General features: G+C 36.4%; 1 long non-coding RNA gene across 1 annotated transcript; it reads right to left on the bottom strand.

Moving 5' to 3' along the window:
- Positions 1–498: 498 nt before the first annotated feature.
- On the bottom strand, positions 499–15,833 carry LOC116421425. Its single transcript, XR_004231778.1, has 3 exons — positions 15,520–15,833; positions 3,109–3,187; positions 499–2,120 (listed from the first exon to the last, which is right to left on the bottom strand). It is a non-coding gene; the product is annotated as an uncharacterized LOC116421425 (long non-coding RNA).
- Positions 15,834–16,928: the final 1,095 nt, after the last annotated feature.

Here is a 16,928-nt window from a genome sequence, read left to right as displayed (position 1 = left end):
CTGAGGGGGAAATATTTTTTATATGGATGCTGACATCCATTCTGATTTCTAATCAGAATTTCTAATAGTGTAGGGAGTGGGAATGGATCTGTGAATTTATTAATCAGTTTCCAAATAAGAACATTCCCTTTGCCAGAACAGGTTCCTACCTTCACTGCAACTCCTAGTCTTCAAGAATTGTCTAGAGGAGAGAGAGATGAAGTAATTTGCTCACTACCACACAATCAGGATATGTTAGAAGTATGATGGCAACTTGGGTCTTTTTCACTACAAAGCTGACCCTCCCATGCACTGCATGAGGTCAATGAGCTACACAGAGCTGGAGTAAGGAAGATGTGAGTTTAACTAACCAAAGACACATGCTAACTGTGTGATTTTCCACAAGTCCTTTATCTTCTGTCTACCTCAGTTTCCTTGTCTGTAAATCTACATAACAGCACCTACTTCCTAGTGTTGTTTTGAAGATCAAAAGAGATAATATTAGTCAGATGCTATATACAGCACCTGGCACATAGTAGGCACTAGATAAATGCTAGCTCCCATTATTATTTTTAATATAATTGTACCACACTGAAAACATAGTAACTTTGAGGTGGCCTGAGAAAAGGGCGCTGCATTAAAGTTAGAGGAATTGAATTCTGATCCTGATTCAAATATTATCAATGAAACCTCAGAAAAAGTTGTTTTACCCATTTGGGCCTTAGTTTTATGGACTGTAAAATGAAGAGCTTGGACAAGATGATCTGTGAGGTTCCTCTGACTCTTATGAACCTACTGGAAGCCAAATTCTTCCTCAGTCTCTCCATGAAGTCAAGGGCACACAGCACAGTCATAGGAGGAGATTGGTGCTCAAGTCCGCCTCAAAGGAAGAGGGCACCATTTCTGGGACATTTTTGTTTTTTCTTCTAAACATCTTGTTGGGGCCTTGTTCATAGATGAAAGGCCAAACTATTTTGAGCTAGATCTTCCTCTTGCATTCTCAACTTCCCATCAATCTTCCCTAACTTAGGTTACAGGGCCAAAGGACAAAAAAGTGATTTATCTTTAGCACTAGTCTGATGCAGATGGACTGATGGCACTCACCAATTCTTTGATTTTCAGTAATGTTCCTCAAATGTCCTGGTTTTTCAACCTCTTCCCTTCCCTTCCCTCATTGTCTTCTTACAGGGTCATTTCTAAGTTAATCAGAAGACCCATGGTGAATACACTTTGGGGAGGAGAGTCTACAATAAAGTCCTTGGATACTGTCGTTTCATAAATGAGAGGTCTCTTCTGGATTGATTCCATTCTAGCCTCAGATTCCCTCTCCTCTCTTCTCTTGTCTGTTGGTCTTACCCTGGGATTATTACTCTTATCTTTTGAGAGCACCAGATACTATGGATGGAGGATTTTGGATCCTACTGGTGTATCACAGAGTTCCTAGTAGATCAATTAAAATGAAATGACGGGACTTGGGATGCTGTGAAGGATGGATTATACTCCATTTTCTACTCCATCCCCCATACCTACTCTCACTAATTACTCTTTTGACTTCAAAAACCTATGAAATTATTCTTAAGTGTGTTTTTGCCCCTAGTTTGTTTCTTTGTTCTTCATGGCACTTAGCTTCCTGCCCCTGTCCCTGTTCTTCCAAATAATCAGATTGATTTTCTTGGTATAGTTTCTCACTTTCTTCACTTTGACCCCAGGTTTGCTAGATACTTCTTGTTTGATTCTTTTCTTAAAAGCATAGTGTCCAAGGCCTTACTTGACTTCTCACCCCATCCTGCACTGAGCAAGTTCTTTGAAGGCTTCTACAATGGAGGAATAGATTTCACCAGGCCAAACAATTGGAGACATTGTTGTGACTGTCTTGTGAAGGAGTCATAAGCCCTGGTTTTCTCTTAAAGAGTCCTAGTGTGTCTTCTTTTTCTCTTTCCTCACGGTGTTCTTTCAGATTGGTCTCTGAGTCAATCAGCAGATCATTGGTCAATACACTTTGGGATGGAGAATCCACTGGACTCCTTAGACATAAAGTGACCATCCAGAGGGACTTATGGGTCAGCACCATTATATTGCCAACATCACATAAAATTACCACTTCCTGTAGAGACTTCCCTTGGTTGTAGAAGGTTTTTGACCTGTTGACGGAGGAATAATAAAAAGAGAAGCAGTAAACTGAAGGTAAGAAAACCTCCCTTTTCTCTGGTCTCCCACCTGAGCCCAAGGTAAACTAAAGATTCTTATCTCATGGCTCTTGGGAGATGGAATGTCTCAGTTTTGCTTTTCTTAGTTTACCCTTGCCTTTGGTGTACTACCTCCTACCTCAAAGCACCAGGAAGTAGTCAAAATGTTGGGGAGAAGGACATCTATGTTCTCACCTTTCTCCTTGCTTGATGTTTTTATTCTGAGACTTTTCCTGTGAATAAAAATCTTCCCAGCTAGACCATTCCACCAATCCCTCAGTCTCACTTGCAGAAAGCTTCTCTCATATATTAAGCAATATTTTTTTTTTTGGGGGGGGGGGTCTTTGCAGAGTGTCTATGGATTCTCTTCCATTTCATCTTTCAACCTCCTTCATCTTCATCCTCCAAACTCATAGGTATATGAGTTAAAATTAATTCTGTGAGAGTCAACTAGGTAGTACAGTGGATAGAGCACCAGCCCTGAAGTCAGGAGGACCTGAGTTCAAATCTGACCCCAGACACTTAACACTTCCTAGTTGTGTGACCCTGGGCAAGTCACTTAACTCCAATTGCCTCAGGAAAAAAATTTAGCCCTATGGATGGCATAGGGCATTAGATTAAGATAAAATATTTCTCACTTTCCCTATTCCCAACAAGGGCTTCAGATAACATGGATTTAGAGACTAAAGCATAGATCTAGGTTCAAATCCTGTCTTACATGTGAACTGTATGACTCTAGGTTAAGAACTTTATTCATTTGTAAAATAAGGAGTTTTCAACAAAGTCCTCCAAAGTCCCTTCCTTTCTTTGTCATTCACTGCCCCTCACTAATCTGTCCCTTAGATTTATCTTGAATCAAAACAATTCAAGGGGATGAAGTTCTTTAACATAGTTTATTTGAAATTGAATTAAAGCTCTTTTTCAGGATATTAAGCATACTTACATTTCTCCTAATGTCATTTTTATAAGGAAACATTCAAATCTCTGCTGGTGACCGTAATATTGTGTAATATCCAGTGTCCCTAGGGAAAAAAAGCACCCTGATTTTGGATTCTGTTATTCCCAATGTAAAGTACTTTCAGCTCAATTAAATATATATTTGTATAGAACAGATAAGGCCAAAATAAAACAATCCCTGACCTCAATGATGTTACATTCTACAGAAAATTCTGTTGCACATATCATGTATACAGATAAGGAAATACAAAGTAATTGAAGAATAGAAATAGTATGAACAGAAAATCAAGGGAAATTTCATAAGAGTGAATTAGATCTTAAAGAAACAAAAATTCTGAAAGTCAAAAGTGAGGAATTAATGAAGAACAAACTAAATTAGTTAAAACCTGGTCCCTTCCTACCTTACATTCTTCTTTATATTTCATTTCTTTTCACTATTACTACAATTCTGCTACTCTGACCTACTTGATGTTCTTCACCCATGATTCTCCATCTCTCAACTTTGCACTGGGTGTTCTCCATTCATGAACTCATTTCTGGCCTCCCTCAAGACTCAGCTTGAATTCCATCTTCTGCAGGAATTCTTCCCCAGTTCCCTCTACTGCTAACAGTCCCTTCCCTCTAAGATTACTTTCCATTTATTTTTGAATGTACATAATTATTTACAAGTTGTTTCTTCCATCAAAATGTGAGCTCCTTGAGAACAGGAACTGTGTTTTTACCTTTCTTTACATCCTTAAAAAAACATAGTGATTAATAAATTCTTGTTGACTGAGAAGCTGGTTACAGGATTTGGATTCTGGACCTTTGATATCAATCAGGCATACCTTTTATAAAGGTTGGAGTGTACCTAACAAAGACTGAAAGGGATACAAGTTCCCTAGTGCCTTAAAAAATGAGAGAGAGAGAAAATTGTCTTCTTATTTCCAGTAAGCTAGATACCATTATGATCAAAGAAGAATAGTAGCTAAGACAACTCATAAGTTCATAGGAAACAAAAATCCAAGAAGTATGGCTTCACATTATTATACAAAATTCTCACAGCAATCAAGAAAGCATACAGTAGGTACCCTAATGTGGAGGCAAATTTAACTTCCTAGTTATCGTGACTTGAAGATGGCTGTAGTTGAATTTGAAAAAAAGAATACTTTATTCAAAAGAAATAAGGAGGCTGGGAGGCAATGATTTATGATTCCCTTTTCTCATTTCTGATTTTGATGATTTTTCTTTCATTAAATTTCATAATTACATACAACTTATATTTGTCTTTATAGAAATGGGAGTTTTACTTAGCAATTCTATTATTATTTATCTTGCCTTGCCTTCCTCTTAGTTTAACAATTTCTTTTTAAAATTTCTTTCAGGACATCAATTTGCTCTAAGATATAAATTTGCATTTTAATATCACTTTTACTGCTTCCCACAAATTTAATATGTTGTATTTATAATTATAGTTAAAGTAATATGTTATTTTTTCCATAAGCTATTTTAACATTGGTATGCTTCATGAGATGTTTAGTTATCATAATTGAAAATAACCAATATTCATATAGGTAATAGAAAGTTACTGAAATTTTAAGGTTCACAAAGTACTTGGCTTCCAAGTGTCTAGTTAAAATGAAAGTTTTTTACTATTAAGTTTAAATTTAAGTTAAATTGCTTTTTAGAAAAAAACCCTTATTTTCATAGAGAGTGCCTTCTGTGATATAAAGAGGGACTGGGACATGGGTGGAAATTTGGACTATGGACCAATCTATTATGTTGTGGCAGCTAAATGGGGCAATGGATAGAACACTGGGCCTAAAATCAGCAAGATCTGAGTTCAAATCTTAGCCTCCAACACTTTCTAGTTGTATGACTTAAGGCAAATCACTTAAACTACTGTCTCAGTTTCCTCATCTGTAAAATGGGCATGATAACATCTACTTTCCAAGGTTGTTGTGGGGATGAAATGATAAAATAACTGTAAAACACTTAAACATTATTTAAATGATGGTGGTGGTGATGGTGATGGTGGCAATGATAATGATAATAGAATCAGGTCAAACAATTCCTGGCAAACATAAATAGAAAAAGCACTTAAATCACAGTCCATAGACTAGTTTTCCCAATCAAGAGCAAATTTTATTCTTTTCATTGTAATAGTAGATGATTTTATTGTAGCTATCATTTTTGATTTCAGTCTTTTTAGAGCACTTCCAGTCACCTCCCATACACTATGCTGGGGAGAAAAGAAAAGTTTATGTCCAGGGTCTAGAGATAAAAGTAAGGAAATTCAAGGAGGAGAGAGGATGAACTGACAAAGAAATATTCATTAAATAGCTTTCCCTCTCCCCCAAAAAAGTAGAAAGAAAGGTGGATTGAAGGAGCTAAGAGGAAAAAGTTGCATCAAATCTTACCCTGAAAAGGGCACTCAATCAGAACTTAGAACTGGAGAAGATCAATGGAAACAATCTAATCAAACCCCCCATTCTCTTTCACAGATAATTATCAGAGAGTTGTAATAAATAGCACACCCAACTTGAATCCAGACTTGTAAAATATTTTCATTTCGACTATAGCACAATAACCTCCAACTTTTTTAACCCAGGACATTCCCTTCCAACTTTGTGAATGGCCAGATCCCCTTCAAGGTGCTGAAGGGGAAAAAGGGGGGGAAGGGGAATCCGGAAAGAAGCAGATGAGATGACATATAAGTAAAGTTGTGTAACTAACTGCTATTGGACACATCACTTATAGGTCTCTCATCATTCTGTTATCCCTTACCTGGTAGATTCTAGCAATTTCCACAGCTCTTCTGCCTACCTTTCCCCTCCCAGTAGCCCAGATGCCAAACTGCTCCTTATATGACTTTTTGGTTGGCTTTGTGACTGGGAAGTTCTTTACTGTGTGACTTGACTTCTCCTTTCTCTTTATCAGTTACAATATCTTTTGGGAATATCTCAGAAGAACAGGTTTTGAGAGGAGAAAGGAACCATAGTTCAACTCATATGAAAAAGAAATCTCCACTACAATAAATCCAGCAAGTAGTGCTCAACTATTTGTTTGAAGACCTCGATTGAGGGGGAACCCCATACTTCCCAAGATACCTTACTATATTTTTAGAGCATTTGAGATCTTGATCAATCATACCTGTTTCTTGCTTTCTGTGTAGCATGCTGGGAAGTATTGTAGTCTTGTCTATAATAGTCCTATTATACCAATATGACCTCTTATACTCCTAATCCATATGACAGGTTCTAGACCCATCTGTAAACTGAATTAGATGAACAGATACCCCCGATCTATGTCATTTAACTATGAAAATGGAGAGATGGATATAAGTAATGAAAAAAGTGTTTGGAGAGTAGGGTTTGAAAGATTGTGAAAAATGAGAAAAAAAATTTGAGGGGAGTGGGAGATGGTGTTTGTAATTTGAAAAAGATTAAAGGCTGATAGAGAGTTTATAAAATAAAGAGGGAAAGATTTAGAGGTCATAAAAAAGTGGTGGTTATAAATGGGAAAAGAGGGAGGGGTAGAAGGGACTTGATAATCTTTATATAGAAAGGATTTAGGGTCGACAAAGAAAATTGCTATGGTACTATCAATCCCCTAATTAAGAACCTCCCCAGGACCAGCAGGATAAATACAGACAGACTTAGAGAGACTTGCATGAACTGATGTTGAGTGAAATGAGCAGAAGCAGGAGATCATTATACACTTCAACAACAACACTGTATGAGGATGTATTCTGATGGAAGTGGATTTCTTTGACAAAGAAAAGATCTAACTCAGTTCCAAGTGATCAATTGATGGACAGAATCAGCTACACCCAGAGAAGGAACACTGGGAAATGAATGTGGACTACTTGTATTTTTGTTTTTCTTTCCAGGTTATTTTTACCTTCTGAATCCAATTCTTTTTGTGCAACAAGAGAACTGTTCGGTTCTGCACACATATATTGTATCTAGGATATACTATAACATATTTAACATGTATAAGACTGCCTGCCATCTAGGGGAGGGGGTGGAGGAAAGGAAGGGAAAAGTCAGAACAGAAGTGAGTACAAGGGATAATGTTTAAAAATTTACTCAGGCATATATATGTATTGTCAATAAAAAGTTAAAATTTAAAATAAAACCTCCCTAGGAAAATTGGGACACTGATACATTATTGATGGAACTGTGAACGGATCCAGTCATTCTGGAGAACAATTTGGAACAATGCTCAAAAAGTTATCAAATTGCGCATACCCTTTGATCCAGCAGGTTTTTTACTGGGCTTATTATCCCAAAGAGATCATAAAGGAGGGAAAGGGACCCACATGTGCAAGAATGTTTGTGGCAGCCCTTTTTGTGGTGGCCAGAAATTGGAAAGTGAGTGGATGCCCATCAATTGAAGAATGGCTGAATAAATTATGGTATATGAATATTATGGAATATTACTGTTCTGTAAGAAATGACCAACAGGATGATTTCAGAAAGGCCTGAAGAGACTTACATGAACTGATGCTGAGTGAAATGAGCAGGACCAGGAGATCATTATATATAATGTCTGGGCTAGCTCGCTGAAGAGCCTCAGGATTAGTCAGAGTCAGGCTCAATCAAAGTCCTTAGTCTTTAGGAACTGAAGTCCTCTCTCCTCACTGTGCTTGTGGTAGAGAAGACTCTGACCCTTTCCTCCACCCTCCAATCTTTGCCTCTGATTACCCATCACAATACATTCAGCAAGCACCAATCTTGAGGAGAGCCATCACATCACCATATGTTTATAGAACCATTATCTTACATTGAGTAGGTAATTAACCTTAAGTTCTCTGCTGCCTTAGATTCAAATACACCTTTTCAGAGTTCCAGCCCTATACAATTAAACACAGCCACAACAAGACTATACTACAATCAATCCTGATGGACGTGGCTCTCTTCAACAATGAGATAATTCAAACCAATTCCATTTGTTCAATGATGAAGGGAGCCCTCTACACTCAGAGAGAGAACCATGGAAACAGAGGGTGGAACACAACATAGCATTCTCACTCTCTCCGTTGTTATTTGCATGCATTTTGTTTTCTTTCTCAGTTTTTCTTTTTCTTCCTTTTTGATCTGAATTTTTCTTGCTCAACAAGATAACTGTATAAATATGTATACATATATTGGCTCTGACATGTATTTCAATATATTTAACATGTATTGAACTACCTGCCAGCTAGGGGAGGGAGTGGGGAAGAAGGAGGGGAAAATTTGCAACAAAAGGTTATACAAGGTCAATGTTCGAAAAATTATCCATGCATATACTTCATAAATAAAAAGCTTTAATAAAAATATATAAATAAATGGAAACCTCCCTTTTCCTCTCTTGCTGACTTTCTGAAGAGAAATTATTAATTCTTAGGAAAACTGTCCCATATGAAAAGCCAGGACTTAATTCAGCTGCCCAAGTACCATAGGTTTGTTCTCAACCACCTCTCCTTCCCCTCCTCTTAGCCAAGCATCTCTAGAAGAGATTAGTCAGGAATGAGCTGAATTCTTGTGAAAATATAGCCACAGGAAGGACTTGGACTCTCAAGAACACATTCTCAGCTTTCCCTACCCTTTTTGGAGCGCTCATTCTTGAGGAGCTATCCTATTTTGCACTATCTGTGAACCAACTCCCCAATCAAGGGCCCTCAGCTGAGGAAAATACATACACATGTACATACACACATACACAGACCTACACATATCAACATACACACATATATACAAACACCTATACACACACATACACACATACACGCACACAGTATCTTTGCCACAGAAAACTCTAAATGGGGTCATAAAAAGTCAGACATGCCTGAACAGAGCAACAACACTCTAATATTGAGGCAGTTAGTCCTTAGGACTCTACATTTTTCCATGCCTATTTGTTTTAGTATTTTCTAATTTTGGAGTTTTTGTAAGGTGGGTACCAATGTTAAGATTCAGGCTTTTATCAAATAAATAGGGAAAAAATTCATTCTCTTGAGAGGTGAGCTCTGCCCTGGACTTCTATGTCTACTGGAGAGAGGAAGTGCTCATAGCTCCTTTATCACTTTATTACAAATAAGAAAAGACTTGGGATCTTTGAACAGAAAAAAACAAGTAACTTAATGAGGGTGACTAGAAAGATAGCTTAATTAAGAGCTTGAAGATTCCCTTGAGGTTCTTCCCTTAAAATTGAGGGAATTTTAAAGGGAAGGGAACTTGAAAAAGAATAATATTTCAAAATGTATGTTGTTTGGAACTCAGAACCTATTTTCTCATAAAAAACAATGTTTGATGTAGCAATGGGGGTGCCCTGGATAAACTGCTATCTTTAGTATGTTGTATATAAATCAGATGTTTTAAAAGTCATTCAGTACTAAAGAGACCCGCAATAAGCCTAGCTCATGGAAGATGCTTTATTCCAACCAACTTCTTTTCACTGTAACTGTGGATACATCATAATCAAAATTCTGTGTTCAACCACAGTGCTATGCCATCATTTGCCCAATTATCTACTTATTACATTGTGAGGGGTTAAAGTTCAAGTTCGAGTTTGAATTGGGCACCTGTGTTAAGGACATGAAGCTTTTGGCTAGCTTGGGTTTCATTCTGTGAAAAGCAATGACGGAGTATGACAGGGCTGTGGGAGGCATGACAACTGGAGGCAGAATCTGGCAGGGAAAGTTTATTCTTTGGTGACTGGGCCAACTTCAGTCAGAACAAGCAGGTCCTGATTAGTTGTTATCAGTGAACCTTTACTTGAAGTAAATGACTTATGGATAACAATCCAAACAGTAACAGCTGAAGCCCAGTTAGACACACTCTGAGAAAGTTGTGAAGCAAAGCAGAGTTGTGTCCAGATAAAACTGTTAGTTCTGGCAGAAACCAGGACCAGAAAACTAGGATTGTAGAAGTAAGGCATTAGTTAGTTATTTGTTCATAATTTTTTTTCTAAATGGAAGTTATTAATTCAGCACCCTAATTTAATTTTCTTTAGAAACAAAGAATTTACCTTTTGTGAACAAACTAGGAGGAACAGAAACAGGATTTATAACATCAATACTTAGTCTGGCCTTACCTTATCCAGTAAATATACCATTAATAGCCTGAAGAGAGAGATACCTCTTTTGGCTTGGATTATGTGTAAAATTTAATGAGGATTTAAGCTTCAACTCTCTCAAAAAGTTATGCAGAAGGTCAAGGTCAGGGTCAGAAGGGACTTCATCAGCCCTTTAAAGAAATTCATATTTGAATAGGAGTCTTCTCTGACAGGTGATCATCCTACCAGTTCTTGAAGACCACAAGTAAGGGAGTATCACAGTGACATCATTGTGCCACAGACATATCCTAGAGAAATCATAAAACATTTAGTTCATTTTGGTACTTATTAGGTAACTCAACATCATGTCTCTTCTTGGCAAGAGCCTTTGATACATTCCTTATTTCAGAGACTTTTCTTATAATACCTTGTTTTTGTCAATAGCCAAGAAAGCTAAAGCAACTCCATTTTGTCATTATCTCCTCTATCTTGCTCTGATCATGTTGGCTTTGCAACATCCCCTTCTTCAACCCTCTCTCTTACTATCTTTAACCTTTCTCATTGCTGAAACAGCAAGTACAGTTCTATCAGGTACAGTTATGAGAGATCTCTAAATCAAAGATCTGTTTCTGTTCCTAGCCCAACAACAGGCCTACCCAGTTAAAGGATATCCCATTCCCCATTATCAGGTCTTGATGTTTGTCCTATCTGAGGTACCTCATATCGAATTCACTTCCCCTTTGGATTCAAACTATATAGAATTTGTCCTTTTGTTTTTTTGGGGAGTCTTTGCAGTGTGATTGGAGTTCCCTTGTTGGCTAACTCAATAAACCCTTGTAGGTTCCTAAATTGATGGTATTTAATTTGGATTATGGTTTTGGTGTAAGAATTTTGCTTCTGGTTCTGGTTTGTGGCAGTACTGACAATTTTATCCAGATTTTCTAGGATGGCTTGAATCATTTTGCAGGAATGTTTTTTTTAAATTTTTAATCTTAATGTTATTGAAGAAAAGAAAGTTAATTCTTTACATGATTATCTTGGTTCAGAAAAACATAGTAGTTTTCCAAAGCTGGAAGAATAGGATTAGTGTCCTAGAACTGTCTGATTTTAGTCATTTGGCTGATTTGAGAGAATGGATTCAGGCAGATGCATGCCTGGGATGGAACAACACAGGCACAACTTAAGTGATGGTAGCACCTGTATATCTTCAACAGGTAGAGTCAAATGAGTGCCCAGGTGACAAGATGAAGGAGCTAATGTATTTTTTAAAAGTTGTCTTCTAAGTTAGTGTAACCATTTTGGGAAGCAATTTGGAATAATGAAATAAAATGCCTAAAATGTCCATGCCCTTTGACTCAGAGAATCCATTGCTTGGCATATGTTCCAAAGAGGTCACTGATAAGAAGTCCTTATATACAGCACAATAATAGCATCAATTTTTGTGGTAGCAAAGAATTGGAGGAGGGAGGGAGTAGATATCCATTGAATGGAGAATGACTAAATGAGTTGTGATATATATAAATGTAACAAAATATTATCAAGCTATAAAAAAAGATTATTGTAATAAATACAGAAAAACATGGAAAATTTGCATGAATTGATATAGAGCCAAGGAAACAGCCATGGAAAAATATTCACTTCTAAAAGAAAAATTGACAAAATGTGTTCCCCATTGTACTTCCTCAGTCTCTTCCTTTGTCTCTTTCACTAAGTAACCTTTCTTTTTATGAAATCCACCCAATGAAATTTTTTTTTTACCCAAACAAAATGAACCTCTGATCATTCTTGCTTCTTCTCAAGGAGTTGCCTTGTTTCATCATTTCCTCCCCTTCTCAAATGTGGCCTTCAAACTAAGGACCTTTGAAATTTATTAAACTCCATAACCATTTATTTCTTCAACTTCCTTAAGCCCCATGACCTATTCCTTCACACTATCTCTGCTGTGCTACGCACAGGAGTCACACACTAACTCTTGTTATTACACAAAAGTGTTCTACCTTAATTAGAAGTTCTTACATTATCCTCTCTGGCTAGAACCTCCTATCATACCAATTCTCCCTGGGCTTTTTATCCCTTCTATTTCTGTTCTCCAACTTCACTGAGATCTTCGTCCCCTGAGCTCCTCTGCACTTTCTCACACCATTATCCCTCCTCTGACTTCATTTTTCTATGTTTCCATCTCATATCATTAGTTAGCCATTTAACTTGAGATGGTCCTCTGCTTTTGAATCCTTTCCCAAGTCTTTATCTTATCATCATTCTTTTGCCATCTCTCAGTTCTGATTTACTCCCACTGTTTACTTCCTCCACTCCTCCTAAAGAGACAATGAATGAAACTGGAGGAAATCCCACAACCATATCAATGGGGCACATTGTTGTTGATATCGTTCAGTCATCTCAGTCATATCTAACTCTTCATGACCCCATTTAGGGATTTCTTGGCAAAGATATGGAGTGGTTTGCCATTTCTTTCTCTAGCTCATTTTATAGATGAGGAAACTGAGACAAATGGGGTTAAATGACATGTCCAGCATCACACAACTAGTAAATTTTTCAGATCTTCCTGATTCCAGGACTGGAACTCTATCCTCTCTATTACTTAGCTCTCTTTGAGTACCTTAAAATTAATGTAATTCCAATTTTGACCAGGCTCTTATTGCATTAAGGAAGTCTTTTTATTCTCTCCAATTAATTCCATATCTTATTTACAACAAAAGCTATTTATGAACCTTCTTTTCTCTTCTGAAACCTCATATATATTTTTTTCATATCCTAAATTCTATCCCCAGACATTGCCCTCCCCTTTTCCTCCCCCCTCTCTCCTCCCCTCCCTCCCCACCCTATGCTTAAGGACTTTGCCTCTTTATTGAAAAAAAATGGGAACATTTGATATGAACTTCCTCTTCCTTCCATTCTTTTTATGTCAAATCCCTTGTCATCATCTCTCACTCTCTCCTTCCCCCCTCACCATAATCTCTAACAAACTGAAGTCCCTTATCTTTGCCAAGATCATCCTTTGTACATGTGCATTTGGGCTCATATTATGTTTTCATCATCACCTTTTTCAGTTTTAATACTCTCTCTCCTTATTTTCAGAACTTCTATTTTGGTATTTAATTGGATGTTTTAGAATTATTCTTTTTCTAGTTCTTTTAGATGCTTATCCAGTTTGTTGATCTGTTCTTTCTCTCTTTTATTAATGTAAGTATTTAGAGATATGTTTTCCTGTAAGTACTACTTTGGTTTCATCCCACAAATTCTGGTATATTGTTTCATTATTGTCATTATCTTTAATTACATTACTGATTATTTCCATCATTTATCTTTTAGACCATTCATTATTTAGGATTAGGTTATTTAGTTTACAATTAATTTTTTATTATTTCCAAGACCATTTACTGAATGTAATTTTTATTGCATTATGGTCTGAAAAGAGAGCATTTAATAGTTCCTTTCTGCATTTACTTGTGAAATTTTTATTCTAATACATGATCCATATTTATAAAGGTGCCACATACAGGTATGAAGAAGATATATTTCTTTCTATTTTCATTCAGTTTTCTCTAGATGCTTATCATCTATAACTTTTCTAAAATTCTATTTATCTCCTTAAATTCTTTCTTATATGTTGTATTCTTGTTGAACTCTTATCTAGTTCTAAGTAGATCTCTCTCTTTTCAATCTTCAGCCTCTTTTTGTCAACTACTTACTCTTCTTTAAATATGCCCAAATATCTATCTGTAAAAAAACAAAAAATCAAAAAACCTTCATTGGATTTTACCATCCTCTTAAGCCCTTGTCCTATATCTATATCTATATCTATCTATATCTATATCTATATATATATATGTCCTTCAAAAGCTCCTTAGGAAAAGTTGTTTTCATTACTGCTTCTACTACCTATTTTCTCACTCACTTCTTAATCCTTCTCAATCTGACTTTCAGCCTCATCACTCAACTGAAATTACTTTCTCCCAAGCTATCAGTGATCTCTTAATTCGCCAATTCTGATTGTCTTTTCTCATCTATCTACTATATTGAACACATTGAAAACCATTCTCTTCTTTTTCTGGATTTTTTGGTTTGGTTTTATGTTTTTTTGGATACTCTCTCCCTTTGTTCACCTATACCCTTGTCTGTCTGCTCCTTTTCAGTCTTTTTTGCTGTATTATCATGCACATCCTGCTCCCTACCTATCTATTCTCCTCAAAGGTCTGCTATACAGGGGCCATTTTCTCTTCTCCCTCTATATTTTATTTTTTGGGAAACTAAGCAGCTTCCATTAATTTAATTAGAAAGATAGTCTAACTATAAAGATAACTATGTGGTAAACTATTGATTTATATCCATGAAAATGACAGTTCAGACTTTTATGGAAGTGTTTTTCATAACTTCACATATACTTTCTTAATGGGGGCAAGGGTGGGAATAAGGGAGCAAATCTATAACTCAACAGTTTCAAAAATAAATCTAAAAGAATGTTTTTCATGTAACTAGGGAAAAATAAAAATAGTAAATAAACAAAATTTTCAGTGTGAATATTTGCCCTTCAGAAATTGGCAAATGCTGCAAATCAGGATTTGATTTATTGTTTTGCTGATTGTGTAAACTTAAAGTGATGTATGTAATACTAATATTGCACATTAAAAATGTGACTTGTACTTTTTTTTTAAGAGATCCAGTTGTTAAACATTAACTAGTACTCCTCACTCCACCTTCCCCTGTGCCTTGAGCCAGTATTACCAATAACCTATTGAACATTTCAAACTTGATATCCTGGAGATATTTTAAACTTAACATGTCTAAAAATGAAATTATCATCTCAAACCCTTCCCTCTTCCAAGCTTCTCTTTTCCATTGAAAGGGCCACCATCTTTTGAAAGTCTCAATTTTTAATTTTGTTATTAACACTCCTCATTCTTCGTCATCCCATATATTCAATCAGTTGCTAAATCTTGTCATTTCTAAATTCCCATATCTTCTACATGACTCCTTTTCTCCAACCATACCGCTAACACCTTAGTCCAGGCCTTTCATACCTTGCTCACCTAATGACAGAAAATAGTGTCTGAATTCAGAGAAGGGATAAGAAGGAGTTGTATAGAGAACCAAACCCCTATGGTTCTGATTAGAAAAGACTAGAACAAGAACTATAACCCAGGTGAGCCGACTTAACCAGAAAGACTCAAGCACTTAGACTATAGACTAAGAATAGTTGTCTTTTTCAAAGGAGCATCAACAATTTTGGTTCTTAAGATTGAGTGGGAAAGAAGAGACTCAATGACCACCTACGTTTAATCTCACATGAGTTTGGAGACACCAGAGCAATTCCTGAGAATGAAGGAAAACTTAATCTAACGTTATTCCTTATACTCACTTAATTTGTTAGTTCATGGTAAAAGTTGGCCAGGCCCCTGATCTCCGTGCTTTCACAGGTGACTCTGTCTTCAATTAATTTAAAGAAAAATGTCTTGCACATTAAAGTCATACCCAGTATAGGGAGCTCAAAAAATCTGGGGTATTTCATTTATAAAATAAAACAAAATAAATTCCTGGCCTATGGGATTAGTCGCCTCATTCTAAGACCAGAGAGGGCTCACCTCAGACAGGCGTGACTGGCCCTTTAAAAGGATTTGACTGTTCATCCTGAGCTTCCATCCTGTGAGGTGTAGAGGGGGTTGGGAGAAAGGATCTGGGATGAATGGCAGTTGGAGAGAGAATCTAGCAGAAAGAAGTTCATTCCTGAGTTGAAGAGACTGTTTCAGTCAGAGCAGGCACAGCCTGACTGATTCCTAGGGAAGGAATATGAATACTTGAAGTAAATCATTGGTTTCCCCAGGAAGAACAAACACTCAATAGGTGAAATTATAGCCAGTCACATACTGAGGGGACCTGATCATCAGGGCAGAGTTGGAATTGAAGTCCTTTAGACTTGTCAGACATGATGAAAAAAGAGATAGACATTCATAATTTTATTTCCATCAATGATACTATGAAGGATTAAGGTTAGATTTAATATTGGGGTTGAGGATACATCTTTTTAAAGGATATGGATTTTATAGACCTCCCTAACTCCCATCCTGTGAGCAATGGGAAAAGACATTTGGAAGGAAAATTGGTGTGGGGATACTACATCCCTAAATGCCAGGAACAGTTTTATCAGATGAGCACAAGCTGACCAAGTACCATTATCAGTGATTTTAATTCAAATGAATAACTGAATTTCTATGAATAACAAATCAACATGTGAGGGCTATCTAGGTGCATACTTGGGATTACATTTAACAGGATCAAATTGGATCCTGTCAGAAATCAAAGACTAAAGAGAAAGATTAATGGTGTATTATATAATCACTATGTTCCTATTAATCTTGACCATGATCAGAATTATAAATTTTCCTTGATTCACTATCATAATTTAATTGATGTTTTAGTTTTTTGTTTCTAAACTATAGGGAATCTCAATCAAGATTTGGGGTATCTAATTTATTATAAAATGAGCTCATTCACTAACAGGGCTTCTCTTATCTATTAATTAGAACCCACTTATTATAATGGCAGCAGTTTCAGGGATGAAGTAGAATGATTGGCTGGAAATTTTAAATTGAACTAAACTTTTATTTCAACCCTCTCAAAAACTCAAACTCAGGTTTGGAAGGGACCCCCCAAAATAATCTAGCCCAGTGAAGAAAAATCTTACAGTGGAGCTGTGAAATCTTGCTATGAAATAATTTTGTTAAATCATACATATACTGTAGCTAACTGTAAGTTGTTTCAGTTAGCATT

Source organism: Sarcophilus harrisii, chromosome 2 (genome assembly GCF_902635505.1).
Source record: "Sarcophilus harrisii chromosome 2, mSarHar1.11, whole genome shotgun sequence".
Taxonomy (NCBI): domain Eukaryota; kingdom Metazoa; phylum Chordata; class Mammalia; order Dasyuromorphia; family Dasyuridae; genus Sarcophilus; species Sarcophilus harrisii.
The sequence above is the reverse complement of the archived record's forward strand: the minus strand, read 5'-3'. Positions and strand labels throughout refer to the sequence as shown.